The 19,304-nt window shown below is 50.7% G+C and overlaps 1 long non-coding RNA gene across 1 annotated transcript in view; it reads right to left on the reverse strand.

Moving 5' to 3' along the window:
• Positions 1-19,304, reverse strand: part of LOC134422186 (uncharacterized) — a 43,698-nt gene that overhangs the window by 8,221 nt on the left and 16,173 nt on the right. The window contains exon 2 of the long non-coding RNA XR_010028738.1: positions 7,417-7,517. This is a non-coding gene — a long non-coding RNA (uncharacterized LOC134422186). The remainder of the gene's footprint in view (positions 1-7,416; positions 7,518-19,304) is intronic.

Below are 19,304 nucleotides of genomic sequence, written 5' to 3' on the forward strand. Positions count from 1 at the left end.
GCCTTATAATATCATGGTTTAGGGCTGCGGATTGGGCTGGGTGCAGCTCACAGCTTGTCTGATCATTCCCATGAGAGAGAATCAGAGGAATGAGAATCAGTCTGCAGAACAATCTACTGTTGTAAAGAAAAACAGGTTCACACTCTCAAAAACAAGAAATCTGTCCCTTGCAAATCAGTGAAGAATATGTGTAAACTAACTAAAAATAGAGAGGTTTAGTGCAAATGCAAAATGCCACTTACTGACCAATGAACTAAATGTCAGAGTGTTGTGAGCCAATTAGATCTAATATGGTGCCAGCTGATAATCCAGTAAAATATGAGCTGTGCAACAAAGATGAGACTTTTCTGTGTGAAGAAATGGAGTTCAGGCTGATTACGACAAATCAAGGGGGAATTTTCCTCAATTTAGTCTTGTAAAATGAAGGGAATTTCAGTTTCCTTCCTCAATTTCCCTCAACTAAAGACCACTCTGGGGGCTTTTGCACGTCTTTTTCATCTGTGAAAGTGCCTTCAAATGGCAGCTCCTCCTCGATGGAACTCTTACAGTGGCAAATCAAGAGGCTCCTCTCAAGGAAAGCCCATTCAGACCAGGGACAGCCGTGTTTGCTCTCAGTTGAACCTGGAGATGATGAAAATGGGGCTCTTTCCCTCAATTCCAACAGCACCATAAAGGGTTTCTCCTTCCAATTCAACATGAAAATCAAGGAAACCGAGGCGCCACCAAGGGAGGCACTACCAAGGGTGGCACCCAAAACGATGAAAAGGGTGTGCTTTCCTTCAATTCAGACCCTTCAAATAACAGGTGAATGGGGATCCCTTCAGTTCAAACACAATTACAGAAAAGCTTTCCCCCCTCCATTTCAATCCCATTTTTGGGGCTCTGGGGAGGGACTGGGGGCACTTCCCCCTCCTCACTGCTCACCCCTGGGGCTGCTGCCCCTCGCACAGTGCTGAGCAGTTCCCTCCCAGTTCCCTGCCAGTTTCCCTCTTCCTGGCGAGCCCCGGCAGGGATGGGGAGAGCACTGGGCAGGAGCTGGGAGCGCTGTTCCTTCCCAGGGCTCCTGATATCCCTGCCAGTGCTCCTTCCTGCTCACTCCCGCTGCTCCCACTCTCCCTCCCAGTTCCCTCCGGGCATTCCCTGTGCTCCCAGTTCCCTCCCAGTGTTCCAGGATCTCTCCCAGTGCTGCCAGCGGCAAAGCCCTGGGGGCACAGCGTGCTCTGCTCTTGAAGAGGCGAGACTGGAGCTGTCAGGAGAGCAAACCCGGCTGGGAAAGCGTTCCCTGCACAGGAAGGTGTCTCCCCTCTCTGACCACAGAGGGAGCTCAGCCTCCTCTCTTGACTCCAAACCCTTGAAGCTCCGAGCCCGACTGCCCGAAATTGGCTCGGCCCCACTGCCCAGCGCACTGCTCAGAGCTCACACGGCTGAGGGGGCAGTGCAGATTGAATAATGAACGCTCCTGGGCACGGCTTTAGCTCTGAACTACACACTGTCACACAGGAACAAAACCCTTAACGAGGATGGGTCCTCTTGCTGGCACAGGAAGAGAAGCAGAAATCTGACAGGAATATTCTTCATCATTCTGCCCAGGCTTTGTCAAACCCTCCAGCTCCTGCACCTCGGAAAATAACAAGTGGCTTCTAAGCAGTGACTTTGATGTCAGTGAGCAGGTTATTATGGATTAATCTCACACTGGAAAGCAGCCTTCACCCCCTACTGCTCTTGGCATCACCCAAAGAGTTTGGAGGCTGCTGCCCAGGGAGCTCCTGAGTTGCATCTTCCTTGTCAATCTTACCAGCCCCCTGTTTAATTGTAAAAACATAAATAAAATGCAGGGAGCATTGGCCCAGGGTCTCAGGACTTGCATATCACTTCCAAAGAAAGGAAAAAAAGAATGTTAGTCCCAAACCACAGGGTTTAAATGTTCATATTATCTACATGCACCTTTAAAAGGAAAAGAGTGAGAGTAAAATATCAATTACTGTGCCAATGGCACTACAGCCCATTTCTGTTCTCTTCTTTCACTTGTAGCGTCTCTAAGGATATTTTTAAAAACCAAAGCAAGTAAACAAAGAAAAAAGAAAAATAACAACAAGAAAAAAATTTAATTCAAGCTCAATGAGAAGCAATCTGGCTGCAGGTTTGTGGCACTCCACTGCCTGGGTTCCAGTAAGGGAGCTCATCCCCTCTGCAGTTCCAAGCCAGATCCCAAAGTCCTGAGCATCAGCTTTCAGCTTTTTGAATACTGAACTGTAAGAAAAGCTGCTGGGGAGGGCCATGCTCCAGGCACATCTGTGCCATTTCATCTCTCCAGCTCTCTCAGCTCAGCTCAGCTCTTTTCCTCTCCTTGCTGGCTTTGGCTCATGCATTTCTTGAGGGGCTGCCCTGCACTGACCAGAGCATGAACTGACCATCAGACAAACAGCTTCTGGCACTGTGGCTCTATCCTAAATGCACCATTGCCCAAAGGAATTCCAGGGTCTTAATTTAACTTAACATGCCTTTTAAAGGAACCTGGTTTGATGCCCTCCATTTCTAAACAAGGAGAGCACAATGCTCCTGCACTCCCTGCCAGGGTCATTCTTTGAGCCTTGCAGAAAGGCTTTAAAGCAGCACAGAGCTTGTTATGCACCAACAACTTCATCCAAAATTCAAATCAATGGCATGGGCAGAGCCTGACTTTAAAACCTACTTTAAAACTGAATTAAAGAGCAGTTGCATTGCCAATTGACAAGATGAGAAAGGTTTCCTTAGCAGTTGTGGAGATGGCAAAGTAAGAGAGAGGATGGAGCATGGAGTGGAGGAAAGAAGAGGGAAACTTTCATTTGCACGATTGGTTTTTAATCATCATGCTCACACTCCAAGGACTTGCAGAAACCATTCTAATCTCAAGAAAGGAAAAGCTTCCTGGGTATTTTTCATTTCAGCAAGTGCCCTCAGCAGCAGGAGATTGTAATAATTTCCAGGAATCAGACATTTTATTGTGTATGACAAACACTGGGGAAATCTAAGGGCTATTTGTGGGTTTGATATTATTTTTTGGTAAGTGTTCACTTATTATTTTCTGAGGGTATTTGGTTTTTTCCCTGCTGGAGGCTCCTGACTCCCTTAGACAGGGTTGCTAGTTTTTGATGATAACTTTGGAGTGTTCGGTGCTGCTGTGGCTCCCATTAAAACCTCCCTTCTGTTTCTGTTCTGTACTGGGCCAGCGAGTCTCCCTTCTCTGCTGGGATGGGTTTGTGCCCCACGAGGGCCCGGGTGATCCTTGGCTCACCCTCAGCACTGGTGGCAGTCCCCATGAGCTCACTGTGCACACACAGTGTGACTGTTTTGGCTCTTGGGAGAGCCCCCGTGGGCGCTCCCAGATTGTAATGGCTGGGCTGAAGCACAGCAGGAATTGCAGTGCCCTCTGTGCCAGTGCCCAGCACAGCTGTGACATTCACTGTCCCACTGCCCTGGCTCAGGCTGCAAGGGGGCTGTGGCTGCTCACTGGGGACACCTCCCACCCAAAGGCCATCAGCTGTGGGCTACAGCTCTCGGTGCTGTTCCTTGGGGCACAGTTGGCTTAGTTAAAGGCACAGGCTCTCCATGGATGTCTTGCTCAGTTACAGTCCCTGGCAATGCAGCAGTGATAGCTCTCAGTGGTTTGGGTTGAATTACTGCTGGAGTGCTGTAAGCAAGAGCTAAAGCTATCAGCTCTTGGTTACATGTACAGAAATAATAGTTGGGAACACTGAAAATCTAAGCATTACATTTTTCTCTCTGCTTAGAATTATAATATCTTCTCTCTGTTGTGAAGTCCTAGTAACCCCTGTGGGCAGAAATTGACGACAAAAGTTTGTTTAGAGGTATGTTAATGTAGAAGTTGTTAGTTTGCATCGTGCCCCTGGGGGGAATAAGTCGGGGTTGCTGGGGGGATTTCTGGTGATTTTATAAATTGTATCTGCTCCAAGTTTGTTTGGGATGGAGCCGCCGTTCTTTGTTTTGTGACACGGTGGCGCTGTGAGCCCTTGCTGAAGCTCCCAACAGAGGCTTTTCTGTTATGTTAAATCTGGAGAGACAGCGATCAGTATAATGTCTCCTTATCTTTGTTCTGAAGGTAAGTATCAGGTGATTTTGTATTTTTCTCTTCTTGAGAACAGTCTTTTTTTAAATTACCAAATGTTTTTACAGGTAAAACATGGCTCTTTAATGGGCTCTACCTCTAAAGCAATGACGGTTTTTTCAATACTTTTGGTCTGAGCTTCAATAACTATTTGGAATTTATTTCCCAGCGAATTTTGAGACTTTGTAAGTTGTTCTCCCAGAGCAGGAGCTTGTACGGTCACCACGTGCTGTGGAGTGCTGAGCTCACCACAAGCTGAGAGCATTCGTGGCACTGTTGGTGGCTGGGCTGGTAAAAGAACCCTTTTACATTTATTGTTTGTATCATTAAAGGCAAGGCTTTAATTCAACGAGGATGTGCTGTTTATTTAGGACAATGCTGTTGAACTGCTTGTGCCAAGCGATCTAAAAAGGCAAGAGAAGGTTTAGTTGTGGCTTGTTGAATCAGAGAATCGGCATTTTCATGGGTTCTTGCAGTTGTAGAGTTAAAAGAGTCTTTCTGGCTGCATTTCTAATATCTCTTATTCCTGATCTAGAAAGGGATTCAGCTTGGTCTTCAGCTTTATGGTTTGGAGGATCTCTGGCTAATTGACTGCTTGTTAGTTGGGCTTTAGGACTTCTAGCAGAGCTCTCCACTGATCTGTGAAGATGCTTTCAGTGTTCCAAGTCCCACAGAATATATTGTGAGTTTGTTAAAATTAGAGATGAAATGTTACAGCAGTCTGAATGTGTGAGGTGATAATAATCATATCTACTTCCCACCACGTTATTAAAATACTGGGAGTTTAAGCTGTTGTCTTTAAAAGCTTTCCTTAACTTCTCAATATCCCAATGTGCTATAGGCTCCCACCGAGGATTAGCATTATTTTCCTTATATCGAACGGGCGCAGCAAGGAGTTTTCTATATGGTGAATTAAAATCGTTATCTCTCATGTGTTTAGGTCTAATCTCAGCCCAGTCAGTCAGTTCCCGTTGTGTGTTCACGGGGCTGGGATGGAACGGGTTAAACTCTTCCTCTGATCCAGAGTCCGTGCCCTGCTCCATTTCCCTATGGAGGAGTTTGCCAATCGCGGGTTTTTCTCTCGTTGCTCTCTTTCCCGCAGTCAGAGCTCGGGTTTTTGCAGCGCTGGCAGAGCAGCCTCGCTCCTTTAGCTGGGCAGAGCTGCCCTCGCTGCCGGCCGGGCAGGGCTGGAAGATGCCGGGCGGGCCGGGGATGGCAGCGGGGGCTGAGCCGGGAGAGCGGCGGGGGCTGCGGGGCAGCGCCGGGGGCAGCGCGGCTCCGCTCGGGCTTGCGGGGCCTCTGGGCAGGGCTGGAGGGAGGGAGGGCTCGGAGACACGGCTGGGGACGCGCAGGGGCTGCACACAAGAGTGGGGAACTGGAAAGCTTTGCAGGTTCTTTAAATAAGTTAATTATTACGTCATTTGTACGGAGGGAATACATTTGTGGTTGTGTGCTTTTGGTTTGTGGTAAAAGTATTGTACAGGTTGAGTTTAACTGGGTCTCTGAGGGAGGGTGAACACCGAAGTATTGTTGATAGTTGGAAATTGCTTTTGAACTTGAAATAGTACATTTAGTAGGTTTTGTTTTGAAATATCATAAGAATTAAATTAGATTAGAGCATGAAGGCTTCTTTCAACGTCTTTGGGTTGCTTGGATATTTTGTGCTGGATTATGTTTTTTAAAAACTTGGTTGATGTTGTGTAATAGGAGAAAATATTGTTTTCTGTTTGAGTTGAGCTAGTGAGGTCAGTGGAAGTTTTGAGTGGTTTTTTGTAAACTAATTCTTCAGATCTTGTTTCTATGTAGTACCAATGAACAAACAGTATGTTGAGGTTTTTAACTGCTTGAAAGATAATTGACTTATTTTCTCTAGAATGCATGTATTGTTTTGTTGGTTTTTTTAAGTTTCTATAAAGACGGGGTAATTGAAAAGTGTTTAGAAAGATTTTATTTTATTATCAGTCTCAATAAAGAATGAAACATAAGAACCATAAATCTCAACATTATCCTAATAAAAGCTAACTTATTTCCTAATTGCAATACTTTATGTTTTTCAAGCTATTTTCTTTTACCACGCAATCCTGCTATTACTTCTAACACCAATCACCTCTATTCATACCTCACATAGTCGTATTACAATGCATCTATCAGAGTTCTAATTCTCTAAAATATCTACTCTTTTTATAAAGCATCTTATATATATATAGTCTTATATATTCTTTCTATATTTTAAAGCTTCTTTCTAATTCACTGTCTCAACAATCTCTACTCCATAGCTTTGCTAAGTCAACACACCTGATCTCAATATTTGCATACAGATATACAAGACCGTGTGAACTTTCTATCAATGTTTAAAGATTCTGCACAAATCCGTTCCTCGCGGCTCCGGAGCAGCCAAAGCTCGGAGCAGCGCCCGAGGGGCAGCGGGGGCGCGGCAGCGGCAGCCGGGTGTGAGCAGGGCAGGGAGAGGCGAGCTCAGGATCCCGGGCACCCGAGCAGGGGGGACAGGGCCCTGCGGCACCGAGGGGTGACACTGAGGGGCCCGTGCAGGGGCTGCTCTCACCAGCACAGGCTCAGCCCACAGCCCCACAGCAGGAGAAGCAGCTCTGGGCGGGGTTGTGGCGGTGGCAGCGAATTCCCTTCCCCAAGCACCAGCTCCAGCCGTCCTCCAAAGGCGACACAGACCAAGAGCCAGCAGCTGAGAGACCCTTGTTCACAGTCAGGTGCCTGAGGCCGAAAGAGGGATTCCTGCTCAGCACGTGTCAGTAGTTCTTCCTCCTCTTCCACAGACAGTCTAATAGTGTCACCACATTCCGACCAGTTTGTGGATTCCAAGACCCCAGGAAGATTTGAATTTCCCATTGGAGCTTATTGTGTCATGAGGGCAATGCCCTCACTGCAGGCAGCATCGGTGGCAGGATGGATTGCAGAGACTTTTCCTTTGCAGCCCCAGCCCAGCGCTGGCACTGGGGATGAAGAGGCACTGAGGTGACCCTGAGAGGAAGTGCAAGGCACAGGGCGCAGCTGAGGAAGGACAGCGCTGTGCTGGGCTCAGAGGTGAAGCTGGCACTGCCCAGCGCTGAGAAGGTCCTTTGTGCAGCCCCTGTTACAGGGGAGCTTGGGCCTTGCTGCAGACATACGGCCGCTCATGGGAGCAGTTGTCACTCCTGAATCTCCTGTCAGCCAGGTACACACACTCGGAATTGCCAGAGACAGGAACCCTGCAGGGAGGAGCAGAGGCAGCGCTGGCTGCCAGGGGAAGCCCTTGTGCCCCTGTGCCCCCAGGCCCTGCCCGGCTCCCCGGCACTCACCGGGAGCTGTAGCTGCTGCCGTCCCCCCAGTGCAGGCGCTCGCCCCGTCTGCGCAGCCCGAGCCAGTAACCGAAATTCCCACAGAGGCGGGAGAGCAAATCCTGCCCAGGAGAGAGGAGTGGGAGCTGCCCCGGCCCCTCGGGGGGACACGTGCCCGGGGCTGCCCCCGCACGCCGGGGCTCCTTCCCTGCAAGGCCCCGGCCCAGGGCTGCAGCCCCGGCCCTGCGAGCACCGAGCCCGGCCCAGGAGCGCCCCCAGGCTGCCCTCAGCCACCCCACAGCGCCCGCAGCCCCTCACTCACCATGGCCTCCTCATGCTGGGCAATGGCCAGGGAGGCATTGAGCTCGGAGCACCGTTCCTGACCCTGCTCCCACGTCCTGTAATCCCGTGAGAAGTAGTAGCAGACGCCTTTGTGCCCAACCCAGTCATGGGGACAGCCCAGAACACACTGTGAGGTGGCAAGTGCGACTGGAACCTGTGATGCTGCAGGGGGAAGAGGAGAAGCTCTGAGGATTCCCCTGTGCAGGGAGCAGGGAGCCCGCTCTGCCCCGAGGGGCTGGGCCCAGGCTGCTGCCCCTCCCTTACCTGCCAGCACAGCCAAGGCCGCCCCCAAAGCCAGCACCAGCACCAGGAGCAGCAGAATCAGCACCGCCGTGCCCACGGGATGGCACCTGAACCGTTCACCTGGAGCAGGAAAGAGCTGCTGGCTGCCAGAAGCAGAGCCGGCCCCGCAATCTGCTCAGCCCACGGCCAGGGAGCAGAGCAGGGAGCCCTGAGGCAGTGTGGGCCTCCCTCAGCTGGCAGCCAGAGAGCCAAGAGCCTGGCCACAGGCAGGGACACAGCTGTGGGCACAGGCAGGGACACAGCTGTGGGCACAGGCTGCAGTAGGAGAACTGCACAGCCTTGGGGGCAGCTGGGGCTCTTGCTTCCAGCCACGGATGGGGCCCAGCAGAGCACGAGGCCTATTCCAGACATCGGGAAACAGCCACACACCTGCCGGCCCTGGCCTTGGGAGGGGACACAGGCCCCTGCCTTGAGGGCACAGGAGTGGCCCTGTACTCACCCAGGAATCTTCTGTGGTTCCTTTTCTTTTCATTGTTGGCTGCTGCTGATGTGCCCTGGGGAGCCAGGGGCTCTCTCACACTCCCATCACTGGTGCAGAATCCATTCTCCACATCTGCCCTCACTGCACCCTCACAAGTGGCATCCCCCTGTTGATGCCAAGAGGCTTCTTGGGCCCCAGACAAGTGTGGAACTGCAGCTGCTGGTTCCTCCTGGAGATGCTGGAGCTTTTCCCTTACTCCGTGAATGGCGCAGGATTCACTCTCATCCAGGTCACAGCCGGAATCACTCCGCATGGAACATACAGCACCTTGCTGCGGAGACATCGGGAGTGCTGCTGGCAGATCCTTTGGGAGCTCGGCCTCGGGAACAGCTTTGCCGCCGCGCTGATGGCACCCTGAAAGGGACACGGTGAGAGGTCGCTGCTGGTGCCGGCCGTGCGGGGGCTCAGGAGGGCGGTGGCAGCTGTGGCTGCGCTGTCGCCGCTGCCCAGAGGTGCGGCAGCAGGTGCGGAGACAAGCGCAGCCTCCGGGAGCTCTGCGGTGGCCGCAGCCGCGGCCCCTGTGGCTCTGCAGCCGCTGCAGCCCAGCTCCGTGCCGGGCCGGGCGCTGAGAGCGCCTGCGAGCTGCCGGCTGCTGCTGGCCCGGGGCAGCTGCGGCTCGGAGTCCGCCTGCCGAGGGGCGAGAAGCAGCAGCCCCGGGCTGCTCACCCTTGTGCCCGCATGATTCCCTGCCCCGGCGCCTCGGAGCCCGGGCACACCGAGCGCCGGCACGGCCGCTGCGGCTCCTGCCTGGGCACACGGAGCGGCTCCCGGCACAGAGCGCAGCGCCGAGAAGCCTCGGCCCCGGAGCAGGCAGGATGCGCCGCTTTGTGCCCGCACCCGGCGCCTGCAGCGCTTTGGGCTCTGAGGCACTGGGTTCAAGTTCATGCCGTGCCAGCCCCGAGCTGGGCACGGACACCTCCCGCCCGAGCAGCGGCCCCGAGCCCGGTGCCGCACGGGCGCGAACGGTGCCGGGCACGGAGCAGCCGCCTCCGTCCTAGCGAGAGCAGCCGCGATGAGCCATCGCTGCCGCGGCACCGGCTCCATCCCGGCCATCCGGGCACGGAGGAGAGCGCGGGCAGCCGCTCCCTCGGCTGCGATCCCAGCGCAGGGGGCACACGGGGGAAGCCGGCACCAGGAACTCGGCAGAACCCCCCGGCCCTCACCGCGGCCCCCTCCGCCCGCAGCGAGCCCCGAGCTGGGGCAGAACCGACCGCGGTCCCACCTGGGCTGGAGCCGCCTCTGAGCTCCGACGCCGCCGCTCCGCACCCGGCTAGACTCTGCGGACGGCGGAACTGGCGACGCTCTTTAAAGCCCATGTGTGCGTGTGTGGGAGGGGTTTGGGCCGCTTTCACTAATCGGCGTCACGGGGAAAGCGGCCGCTAATTGCGGCGTAGAGGTGGGGGGATGGGATGTGGTCATACACATCTGTGTGGTCAGAGGCAGCTACAGTCAATGGGGGTGTTATAAAAAATGTTCAGCGTGTCCTTGGAGCTGGCGAAGAATCGCAGCCGCGGGGAAGCCGCTTCTGGGCCTTTCAGCAATGAATCACCGCAGGCATTCTTGGGCTGGGCTGGGCCAGGCCAGGTGCCCGGGGCCAGCAAAGCGCTCTGTGCCTCTGCTCCTGCCCCTGGACAGGCAACAGAACACAGCAGGAAAGGCTCGAGGATCGGCAAAGGCCAGGCAGAGATCTCTCACCGGTCACTGCTATAAAGGGACGCGACTGGGGGGAATTCTTTGAATTCGTTATGACACAAATCATGGCAAGAGAACGAGCGGTGAAGCAGCAGGGTTCAGCCTCGGAAGCAGGACTGTGCCCTCGGCCCCCGGCAGCCGCAGCAGGGGGATAAAGGATCCCCGGGCCGAGCAGCGGCTCTGCCCCAGCACGGGGATGTGTCCGGAGCCCCCGCTCCGGGCCGGGCTCGCAGGGCCGAGCGCGGAGCAGGCGCTGAGCTGCTCCTGGAGCTTCCAGCGCTGCTGGATCCGGCGGGCGCGGCACAGGCACTGCCGGGGGCATCGCTCGGTGCCTGGCGGCGTTTGCCGTCCCCAGGGAGAAACTGAGCCCGGCCCGCAGCGCCAGCTCATCCTCACCCTTCTATTGCAATTGCTCCATGGTTAAACCAAGGGCAAACTCCCTCTTGTCGCCAGTTCAAAGCCCGGAGTCAAGGGGAGATTTACTTTCCTGGTTAACTTTTAAAGTTTAACAAAGGACAATAGGAGGCAGAGACATTAACGGAAATATGACGGTCAGGCGCATCTTGGCACTCAGCCAAGAACACAGGCTGGTTTTGGAAACACTTTTAAAATAGTATTTCTTAGCATCATCTGTTCTAGATTTAGACTTAAATAATAATATACATGTTTTTAAAACTGCCTAGCTTGGGTCTTCTTCGGGTCTGCCTTTTTTAGAGCCTGTGTATTTGTTAGTTGTGGTTTTAGTCTAATCTTATCTTTATTTTTAGTTATCAGGCTTTTTACAGGAGATGAGTGCTGATAGTTGGAATATTATTTACCAAGTCTTCATCAAATGTTCTTTGGATATTATACCAACCAATCAGATATTTTAACACGAGCTTATTTGTATCAGCTACTTTTAATTTTAGTTAACAATAGAAATAAGGATTATATTTCTACAGCAAAGTCATTTTAACACTACACATATAGAATCCATTTTAATATTTGTAAAAAGCTAATACTGTAATATGTATCTATAACATGATGCATAGGGAGGGTCTCCCCTCAGTTTAATACTGAATAAAAAGTGAATCAAGGGGAGTTTTCCTCAATTTAGCCGCCTAAAATGAGGGGAAATGTAATTTCCCTTTTCAATTCACCTCAACAAAGACCATTCTGGGGGCTTTTGCACACCTTTTTCATCTGTGAAGGTCCCTTCAAATGGAAGGTCCCCCTCGATGGAACTCTTACAGTGGCACATCCAGAGGTTCCTCTCAAGGGAAGCCCTTTCAGACCAGGGACAGCCGTGTTTGCTCTCAGTTTGAGCCTGAAGATGATGAAAATGGGGCTCTTTCCCTCAATGCAAACAGCACCATAAAGGGTTTCTCCTTCCATTTAAACATGAAAATCATGGAAAACTGCGGAGCCACCAAGGGAGGCAACACCACGAGAGGCACCCAAAAAGAGGAAAACGGTGTATTTTCCTTCAACTGAGACCCTTCAAATCACAGGTACATGGGGATCCTCCCCAGTTCAAACACAATTACAGAAAAGCTTTCCCCCCTCCATTTCAATCCCATTTTTGGGGGCACTGGGGAGGGACTGGGGGCACTTCCCCCTCCTCACTGCTCACCCCTGGGGCTGCTGCCCCTTGCACAGTGCTGAGCAGTTCCCTCCCAGTTCCCTGCCAGTTTCCCTCTTCCTGGCGAGCCCCGGCAGGGATGGGGAGAGCACTGGGCAGGAGCTGGGAGCGCTGTTCCTTCCCAGGGCTCCTGATATCCCTCGCAGTGCTCCTTCTAGCTAATCGGGGAGCCAGATTTTGCCAGGAAAGCCTGTAGTTTGCTAATTATGTGGCCTGTTTACAGAGTCTGTGGTTCGAGTGCTAACGCTGAGAGCAAGTAGGAAATCTGCAAAGAGAAAAGGAGGAAATAAAAAAATCTCAAAGCCTTGTGTGTGCTTTGTTTCCCCCTCCCTTTTACCACTCCCAGCCTTCCTGTCCCTTTCTCTGTGGATGCTGGAGCAATGTGAGAGCTGCCCCTCAGCATTCAGAGGCAGCTATCCCGTGGCTGTTCAGCTGTACAGCGCTGTTACTCCAGTGTGAGCCCACGCTGCCCTTTCCCTGCCCCTGCAGCAGCCCCAGCAGTCGGGGCACTGCGGGAAGGGCAGGCTGGGCACGGAGAGGCGCGGCTGGCACCGCCTGCCCTCCCGGCAAGGCGCACGAAAGCATCTTCACCGAGGGACAGCGAGCACGGCTGTCAGCACTGACAGACCTTGGGAGGGCCAGGGCTGCCTGTGCAGCACCGAGGGCACCAAAGGGAGAGCAGCCACTTCTGTCACCGAGCTGCCAGGCTGCAAACCGCGGGGGATGCAGGGCTGGGCTCCCAGCGCTGTGGTTTTTCCTTTTTTGGTCTTTGTTGTAATTTTTGTCTAGGTTTAATAAAACTTTTAAAATTTTTAAAGAGATTGTCTGTCGCAGTGGAGGCGGTCACGACACAAAGCAGAGACCACGATCAGTCTGCGTTGGCAACACTTTATTAGTGAACATGGCTGATCTTTTATACACTTTCCAATTGTTTACCCTTCTTCTACCTTAACTATTGGCCACAATAAGTCAATACCATGCTATTGGTGAAAAGTTATAGTGACTTTACCTAACTTTCTAAACATGCTTCGTCCAGCTGCAAAGTGCTCTTATCTTTCTTCTCTCGATCTCCTTGGTTACAGCCTTGGAGAAAGCTCCCTATCAGCTTCTTCTTACTTCTCAGCTTCTTCTCGCTCCTTTAGCTAACAGGCCCGCTGTTAGCCCATTCCACACTGATTTCCAATCTGCTCTTGTAGCAGCATACTGTCAGTAGTACTAGGAGGTTCTTACTGTGAGAGGACAGAGTTGGCAAAGCTTTGCGAAGCTTCTGCTCCTCTCTCCTCTCCCTGGAAAAACCGAGTCCCTCGATGCAATGTAACCTCTGTTAACGCCTGCGGAAGTTTAGTTTGTGTGACCCATCTTGAAAGTGTGTCTGAGAAAAGATCTGAAATACAGCTTTAATTTCTTTAACACCTTTTCTGAAATCGTTGGTTTGTGGTTGGTTTTGATGCTGAAACCATTCATTGTAGCTGCTGTGCACGCAAATAAACCTTTAGGCATGTTTACTCTTACTGTCAGTAAAACAGAATTTTCAGTAATTTCTGCACTTTGTAGTAGTAGCCCTAGGATTTGTGTGCATCAGTAATTGCTGTGGTTTGCAATAGGAGGAAAATTTCTGTTGAACAGCTGAGAAGCTGGACATGGCTCTGTGAAACACACAGGTTAAAGAGGAAAAAACCCAGGAACCTCCTCTTTCTTTCTTTCCCAGTGGGCGAGGAGGTGGCGGGCCCCGGGCCCAGCCCCCGTCTCGGCCGGGCCGGGCCGGGCAGCCCTGCCCCGGGTCGGACCCGTTCCCCCGGGCCGGGCCCTTCCCCCATCGGCCCCGTTCTGTTCTGGCCGGGCCCAGCAGATCAGGGCAGGAACGGGAGGAAGCTGCAGAGACCAGAAAGGAGCAGGGCTGGCCGGGGCTGTGAGATCTCATCAGCAAATCCCCTCCCCAGCGCGGCTGGAACCGAAACCACAACAGCCCACAACCCACACAGTGTAACTGCAGTGGGAATTCAGCACAGAAAAAACAACGACCAATCATGAAACCAACATCACACTCCCACATGCAGTGTCCTGTCACATAGAGCACAAAGAAAATGTTAACCCTTTCAATACTTCAATCCTCCCTCAGTCCTAGCTGCAGCGTCCTGTCACATAGACCCCAAACAAAATGCTAACCCTTTGAATACTTCAATCCTCCCTCGAGTAAAAGAAAAACAAAACAAGCCAAGATACAAGCATATAAAAAACCAACATACAACCATCAAAATCAGTAAAGAAGTTAAATCCCAAATTTTTAAAAAAGGGAACAATACCTTAATTTTAAGACTGAAATCCTCTTATAAACTTTGAAGAAAAAAAACCTCATTTTTTCCTATAGCACATTAAACTATAGAAAAATGAAAGTATTCAAATAATATCAAACCTCCTTCAAATAATAAAACCTCTATACTAAAATAAACAAATATTAAAATAACTTTAATCCCATAAAAATTTTCGACAAAAAAGATAGAAAAATTATCCTATACTTTCGAAAAAAGAAAAATTCTCTGTTCCCAAAGATCCAACTAATTTAAAAAATAAATTATAAAAGTTTCTACCTTTAAATAACTCATCTTAAAAACAATACTCTGTAAATCAACATTATCCACCAATAAACTATTAAATAATTCATAAAAATAAGGAAAACTTCACAATAGCAAAGTTCCCCAAACAACTACAATCCATAAGAAAATTAAAAACCACAAAAAAACCTGTTTTCTTTTATTTTATAAAGATGTATCAATACCCTTAAAAAAAGAGTTCTCTCCCTAAATAAACTGAAAAAAATTATTTTAAAAGTAATAAACTGACTAGAAAATTTAAGTTTAGTTTCTTTACATTATCAGTAAAAAAATGTAAAGGAAAGAAAAGTGTTCTGAAAAGTTTATTTTAATTCTTACTACTTTTTTCTTTCAGTTACTGTCAATATAATTTTATACTCTTTAAAATTTTAAAACTACCTTACCTTTCTCCTAATCCTACCTGACAACAAAAAATAAATACCTTAGTAATTATGCAACACTAAAACCCACCACACTCAACAACACATTAATTTAAAAATCTCAAAATTTAAGAAATCTGAAATTGATAAACCAAAACCACAACCGTAGTGTTCATCCAGCCACACTTCATGTAAAAAGAGAATTCCCAAAGAACAAATATTTCAAGTTGGAACTCAAGTGTTTATGGATTTTATTTTCTTTTGTGTGTCAGAGAAGATTTGGGCTTAAAAGATGAAAATCTGCCTCTGTTGAAAACAAAGAGAAATTTTACTTTTAGGAAACCCTCATTTTACCTCTGATGTCTGTGATTCCTTATTGGTTTTGCCCCCTCAATGTGAATGCAATTTTCAGCACCAGCTGGGCTTTGTTGGAAATGGTGTTGGGGGCCCACAAGAAAAGTTCCTCATTTCAGTGGCTGAGACCATGGTGAGGTTTTCAGCATTTCCTTCTCTCAGGTGGGATCTGATGGCCCTGAGGTGGCCTTGTCTCCTCAGGGATTTCATGTCCTGAGGAAGCAAAGGCTGATGGAATGTGCTTGATCCTCTCCTGTCTAATGGGGAGGAGCAGCACCCAGCAGAGCTGGAATCACCTTCTCCTGATTTCTGCTGCCAACAGATCACTGGGCTCTCTCAGGGTCCAGAAGTCACTTTTCCTTTTGGATGGATGGCCTGAAGGCACCCAGGGGCTGCAGGCTGGGACTGCATCAGAAATCCCTTTGGCTTGGAAGGATCCTTCTACCTGAGAGCTGAATTGAGAAACAGACAGATGTAGTGAGGCCAGGGAGCTCACTCAGAACTGTTAGGAGGATCCCAAAGGAAAAGATCCCCAGAAAAGACTGCAATTGTTTATTATAACAAAGTTTCCAGCAGAAGTTTCTGGACTCCAGGGGAACCATGGAACAGTTTAGCAGTATCAGAAACAGAAATTCTACTCTTGGCCGGGAGTTAGGGTTAGGGTTAGCAGCTAAACCTAAAATTCTTGCTGTGGCAGTGGCAGCAGCTCCTGACAGCATGTTTACCAGCCAAAAAAATGCATGTGACCAAAAGATGTGACATTCTCTAGCTAAACAGCTGCAAACCACAGAGAGCTCATTTCCTCCATGTGGCTGCCCTCTGACAGATGGATCTCAAAGGCTTGGTTACACTGCAGGGATTCAGATGCTCCTAGAATCTCTAGCACTGCTGTAGAAAACTGAATATATGCCTTGTAAAAGTGTACCTCGAGTCAGCACTGACAACTGTACACCAGAAAGTGATTTTCTATCTGACTGAACCAAAATTTCTTTAGAAAACAGGAGACCTTACATTGATGAGAATAATTCATTAGAAATTGCAGTTGTTTTCCACTCGAATTTCCATGTGTAACACCGACACTTTTCCCCCTTTCAGTTCAAGATGAAATCTTGATGAACACCTTTGTTTCAAAGTCCCTGTCCCCCTGCAGAGAGGCCTGGAGCTTTCCTTTCCCTGTGCCCAGGGCACTGTGAGCTGCCCTCCCCAGCACCAGAGCCACACGTTCCCCTGCTCAGGTGAGGAGTGAAAGGGGCCCTGGACAGAGCACAAGCTGCTGAGGCAGTGGGCTCAGGCTGTTGTGAGTTCCTGCCCCAACAGCCCATGGGAATGCAAGGGGTGAAAAATGCCCCGAGTGCTGAGCACCAGCAGTGACCCTCAACCAACCTTCCCAATGCTCTCCCTCGAGCTCCTCAGGCTCTGGGGAACACAGGACAGCAAAAGGGGCTCAGTTTGGCCCTGGGAGGGTGAGAGGCAAGCAGCAGAATCCAGCCTGGTCTCTCTCTGACCTTTCCTTTAGCACAGGCCTGTGTGTCCCCAGCCCAAAGGCTCAGAGGGGGCTCTTTAAACGGTGCCACAATGTCCCCGTGCCCACCGTGTCACTGTCCCACGAGGAGAGAGCCCGGGGGCATCGGGGCCAGGAGAGCTGTGCCAGAGAGCTGTGCCCAAGTGTGCCCGGGCCTGTGTGCCCGTGTGTGCCGTGTCCAGGTGTGAGGGCACACGTCCTGCTCTGCCATGGGCACTGTGTGTGTTTGCTGTGCCCAGGTGTGAGGGCACACGTCCTGCTCTGCCATGGGCACTGTGTGTGCGTGCTGTGCCCAGGTGTGAGGGCACACGTCCTGCTCTGCCATGGGCACTGTGTGTGCTGCTGTGCCCAGCTCTGTGCCCAGGGATGTGCTGCCGTGGGCACGGGCTGTGTGCCCTGCTGTGGGCACGGGGGCTGCGTTGCACTCTCAGCTGTGAGTGGGGTTGTGCACAGCTCTGTGCTTGTGAGTGTGCACAGGTTCTGCAGGTGTGAGCAGGGCTCTGTGTGGGACAGGCGTGTGTTGCTGTGTGTGACACTGCACACGCTGCTGTGCTCAGGCTCCACGTGCCAGCAGGTCCCTGCCTGGGGCCCGTGTGCATTGGTAGGGGCTGTGCACAGGTGAGTGTCTGTGCAGCACAGGTGTGCTGCTGTGGCAGGCTGGGTGCACACAGGTGGGTGCTGCTGGCAGTGCCAGGGGCACAGGAGCTCTGTGCAGGTGAGCAGGGCCCTGTGTGTGTGAGCCCTGGCTCTCCACATGTCCCTTTGTGCTGCAGTGCCAAGTTTCTTCAGCCCTGTTAACTCTCAACACCGTGGGTGAGATTGGGAGCCCCAGAAAGCTGCTGGATCTGGGGTGCTGTTGTTGGGCACAGCTGCTCTACAGCTCGAGTAAACTGTGTCAGAGACAGGGAGAAGGAACAGGGAGAGGTTGTCTCTGTTTTCCAAAGGTGTTTATTCCCAGGAGTGTCAGCGCCTGAAAGACCCTGAACAAAGGCACACATCAACTTAAATACAGGGGAGTTCTCAGGGGAGGGCACAAAACTTTAACCAATGGGGAAAAGCTGGGCGAGGAACACAAGACAGGGGATACAATGTTTAAACCTATAGGGGATTACAGGGGAGGAGAGCAGTTCAAACAAACCAATGGGGCCTTGAAGAATACAAAAATGACAGGGAGGTTTCTAGAGAAAGGGGCAGGCATGGGAAGGGATTGGCAGTCAGTGGGAGGAGGAACAGGGAACATTCTGGAACAAAGGCCAGGTCTTTGGGAAGATGGACAAGTCGGATGAAACCAACAACACTGGGGTAAAGGAACAATCCACTAATGACAAAAAATGTTGTAACAATACAAAATAGGGGGGGTTATAAATCTGGCTGCTACGGCTGAATTACAATTAAAACATGCACTGGAACATCTGTGTGCACACACAAGCTGGGTGCACCCAGGGACGTGGCTCTGGGTACACGGCTCTGTGCATCTGACTGCTGTCCCAACTAGAAAAACAGACATATATATATGTATATATAAATATATAAACACATGTGTTTGTTTATGTGTCACTACCTAGCTCTGCTGGCTGGAGTTGTCCCTGGCCTTCTGTGTACACCCTCTTTTTGTAGGGAGAACAATTTACCTCTACATATAAGTTTGCCAAAAGGCTGATGTAAAGTCGTGTACAGTGATTTCCATCAAATTTAATACTGTTTATGTTTCCATTAAATCCCCATAAACAGGGAATCTGCAGTGGCTGTGACCCACTGCAGTTCCAACCCACGTTCCCTGAAGCTGCTGCCATCAGAACGGGGTGCTGGGCCCAGTGCTGAACCTCTCTGGGACTGTGGGGCTTCCTGGGCCACGCAGTTCCCTTGTGCCAGCAGTGCTGGGTAACTACTTTAACACTCAACTACCCTTTCAAATACTGAAACATTTGAGGCTGTGCTATGGGCATTGCCTTCAGTGTTAACCCCTCAGTGGGGAGGTCCCTTTCAGGTGCTGCTCACCCCTGAATGGGCTGTGCCAACCCCAGAGCGAGAGGGACTCACAGCAACAGAATTAAAGGCTGGTGAGAGAACCCAAAGAATAGACTGTAACATGCAGACCAGGTGAGAGAGCACCAAAGAAGCTTGAAGATGTCCAAAGAGTGGAGTCCAACTTCCACCATCTTGAAGATTAACTAACACTTTGGGTGGGGAGTTAGAACTTTATCATTTATTGATGTAATTGTCCTGTTTTAATAGATGAGAATCACAAGCATCTGGTGAGGGAACCGTAAGACGTATTGGGGCAGTTTCCTTAAGGACCAACAAGTAGAGTGAAACAAGAAATAGAGGGCAAGACCAGGTTGGCCCCTGTGTTCACCACCGAGAAGATTCCATAGCCCTGCTGTGGGCAGCAATCCCATAGGCATGGCAAGGTGGGGGCAAGAAAGGCACCCCAGACCTCTGTCATTGCTCAGCTGTCTTTCAATACCACAGGAACCAGAAGGCAAGACTGAGTTGGCCTCTGTACTCAGCACTAAGATACACCTGCTGTGAGTAGCAACCCCATGGGCAATGTAGATGGGAGTAAAAAAGGCACACCAGACCTCAGTGGTCCCATTTTGTCCATTCCAAATAAGTGTGGCAA

This window comes from Melospiza melodia, chromosome 9 (genome assembly GCF_035770615.1).
Source record: "Melospiza melodia melodia isolate bMelMel2 chromosome 9, bMelMel2.pri, whole genome shotgun sequence".
NCBI lineage: Eukaryota > Metazoa > Chordata > Aves > Passeriformes > Passerellidae > Melospiza > Melospiza melodia.